The following is a 3,661-nucleotide window of genomic DNA, read 5'->3' on the forward strand; positions in this document are numbered from 1 at the left end:
CCAAACATCTATAACTGCCTTTAATACTGGATAAACAGAGTCCTCAAACCACCATTAAAATGATGATGCCTCACAAAGTTACAGTAATCAAAATAGTATGGTACTGGCATAAAGACAGACATATAGAACAATGGAACAGAATAGAGAATCCAGAAATGAACCCTCACACATAAGGCCAAATGATTCTCAACAAGGGTGCCAAGGCTTTCAAATGGGAAAGGACAGTCTTTTGTGAAAAATAAATACCCACATGCAAAAAAAATAAAGTTGTAACCTTCCTGGATCTATCAAAAGCATAAGCAATAAAAGTGAAAAATGGATAAATTGGACTTCATTAAAATTTGAAACTTCTGTGCATCAATACTATCAACAAAGGAAAACAGCAAACCCATGAAACAAAAGAAAATATTTGAGAATCATATCTAATATGAGATTAATATCCAAAATATATAAAGAACTACAACTCAACAACAACAAAAAAAACACAACCTGATTAAAAAATGGGCAAAGGACTTGAACAGATCTTTCTCCAAAGATACACAAATGGCCAACGAACATGAAAAGATGCTCAACATCGCTAATCATTAGAGAAATGCAAAACAAAACTACGAGATATCACCTCACACCCATTAGGATGCTCACCATTAAAAAAGAAAGAAAGAAAGAACAATAAATATTAGTGAAGATGTGAGGGAGCTGTAATGCTTGTGCACTGTTGGTAGGAACGTAAAATGGTGCAGCCACTATGGAAAACAGTGTGGAGATTCTTCAAAAAACTTGAAACAGAATTACTCTATGATCCAGGATTCCACTTCTGGGTATATACACAAAAGAACTGAAAGCAGGATCTCAAAGAGATGCTTGTACAACACCCATGTTCATAGCAACATTATTCACAATAGCCAAGGAGGAAACGACCCAAGTGTCTATTGAGATGAATGGATAAAAAAGTATGGCATATACCACCTTTAAAAAGGAGCAGAGTCTACGGCCATGCTACCCTGAACAAGCCCGATCCCATCTGATCTTGGAAGCTAAGCAGGGTCGGGCCTGGTTAGTACTTGGATGGGAGACCACCTAGGAAGACCAGGTTCTGTAGGCGTAAAAAATAAAAAATAAAAAGTAAATAAATAAAAGGCAGGAGATTCTGCAATATGCTACAACGTGGATGATCTTATAAGATTTTATGCTATGTTAAATAACCCAGTCACAAATGAACAGATACTCTATGATTTCATTTATGTAAGGTAAGCGTAGAATGGGATGGAGGAAGGGGGAAGCTATTGTTTAATGGGGAGTTTGTTTTGTAAATGAAAAAAATTCTGGAGGTGGATGGTACACAACAATGTGAATATACTCTGTCAATGAACTGTACACTTAAAAATTGCTGAAATGGCAATTTTTGTGTTATATGTATTTTGCCATAAAAAATTTAAGACAAAAAAAAAATCTGAGGTAGATCTATATCATTGAATTGGAAATTTATCTACCATATAAGATTATGGAAAAATAAGTATATATAATATAATCCTTTTAAAGTTCAAATGCTTAACAAAAGCCTGGAAGAACTCATTTAATATTTATTGCATGCCTACTATATGCCAAGTACTGTTGAAGGCCCTAGAGATAAAGCAAATCTTAACCCTTATGAATTTTATATGTTAGTGGGAGAGATAAATAAGAAATAATTAAAATCTAAATTGGGTTGACAACATGAAACTGACATTCTATAGGTAAAAATTAAATATTGGTAATTTCATATGGTTCAACCTAATAACATGTTATATAGTGATAAATGTGAAGAAAAATAAACTAGAAGTTAAAGCCGAAGCATATAAAAGTTCACAAGTAGAAGAGTAGCAATTTTAGATAGGGAGGGAAGATCTCACTGAAAAAGTAATGTTCAAGGAAAGATCAGAAGGAGGTAAGGGAATTAACCATGCAAGTATTTGGGGGAAATGCATTCTACAAAGATTGAAAAGGCCCAGACATGAGAGCATGCTTGTTAAGTCTAGAAATAGTATGGATGACATCATGGCTAGAATGGAGTGAGCAAATGTTATACAATACACTATTAACAGTAGTTATCTCTGAGATGGCATTTTGAGACTTCTACATTTTCATAGATATTCATACTACATTAAGCATATATTACATTTATAACCAGAAAATGTATGATCCCAATTATTAAAAAGAAAATGTATGTGTGTATGCCTAAGTGTGTGGCAGATATTGAAAATCTGAGAGAACACAGCTCAAATTCCAAAATTAGATAAATCTGGATTCCAATCCTAGGTAATACCACTCAACACTTGCATGACCTTGGGCAAATTACTTGATCTCCCTGAGTTTATCTATACAATGTAATAACAGTACCTTTTGGGAAGATTAAATTAGACACTGCGTGTGAAGAGCATTTGGCATCGTGCCTGACACATCATAAGCACTCCTTAAATAGTAATTTTAAAAAAATATATCAAATACCAAAATGTTAAATGATTTTGCCATTAATTTTTTCATTACAAAATATATTAAAACACAATATAGATATACAAAAAATCAAATGTAGAAGTCTCTAAAAATATTCAAATAATACAGAATATTCAAAACAATATAAACAAAAGTAAAATCCTCCACACACACACCCCAATCCCATTTTCCCCCTATAGATAACTACTCTTAACATCTAATATGAATCCTTTCAGATCTTCTGTATACATTATAGAGTTTTTGGTAATTTTTACATTAAAATGGGGGGATCATATTTCTTATCTCTTCTGAGCATTTTGTTTTTGCCATGTGATAATATTTCTTAGATGTATCAATAGTTAGCATATTCTTAATAATTATACAGTACTTCGTAATACTAATATAAATATTTATGAAATTCAAATTACCACTAACATAAATGTTTCAATGAATATCCTTGTGTATATTTATGCACAGGTGCCAGCAGCATTCCTACACTAACAAATTTCTAAAAATGACTGGCTGGGTCTAAGAGAGCATTATCGTCCAAGAAGGTTATACAATTAAGAGCTTCACCAACATTATCAAATTATCCACACCTCCACCAGCACTGGATTTTGGCAATCCTTCAAATTTTTACTAATTTTCTAGGTATAAAATGATTACCACTGTTGATTTAATGTGTACTTCTGTTATTACTAAGATTGAGTATAATTTTGTTATTGCTATTAACTTTTTCTATTCCATTCTGTAAATTTTAAATACTGAATATATGTAACTTTCCTAAGAAAAAGCAAAATTTTTCCATAAAAAATAAAGCTCATATTTTTAGTAATAGGTTTATTTAGGACCTAAGAGTTAGAAGAATTTAGAGAAAAACAGATGGCCCTGAGATGATTTAAATTAAGGTCTGGTATAGTCCCAAGCACAGAAGAAGGTACCCAATAAGAAGGAAAAACCAAAGGAAACAAGACAGGTAGGCAGATAGCCAGTCAGGCAGTTTCAAAAAGGTAGGTCAAACTGGGATTCGAAAAGCGTAAAGGAGGCATTCCACATAGACAAAAGGACATGAGCAAATCCTAAAGGGAGGTATAAAAATAGCTGTAAAGAACTGTAGGGAAACAGGCCTATACAGAGCAACTTCTGAATAAGGATAGTGGATTAAACGTATACATCTTCTTTTACCCTTCCC

The 3,661-nt window shown here is 32.9% G+C and overlaps 1 protein-coding gene and 1 non-coding gene across 2 annotated transcripts in view; one reads left to right on the forward strand and one right to left on the reverse strand.

The window, feature by feature from the left end:
- The window catches only part of ARNT (aryl hydrocarbon receptor nuclear translocator), a 53,236-nt gene that overhangs the window by 43,134 nt on the left and 6,441 nt on the right, over positions 1-3,661 (reverse strand). The gene's annotated exons all lie outside the window — the stretch shown is intronic.
- Positions 984-1,102, forward strand: LOC111730559. The gene has a single exon (XR_002776740.1). It is a non-coding gene; the product is annotated as a 5S ribosomal RNA (ribosomal RNA).

Source organism: Pteropus vampyrus, unplaced genomic scaffold (genome assembly GCF_000151845.1).
Source record: "Pteropus vampyrus isolate Shadow unplaced genomic scaffold, Pvam_2.0 Scaffold319, whole genome shotgun sequence".
In the NCBI taxonomy this organism is placed as follows: Eukaryota; Metazoa; Chordata; class Mammalia; order Chiroptera; family Pteropodidae; genus Pteropus; species Pteropus vampyrus.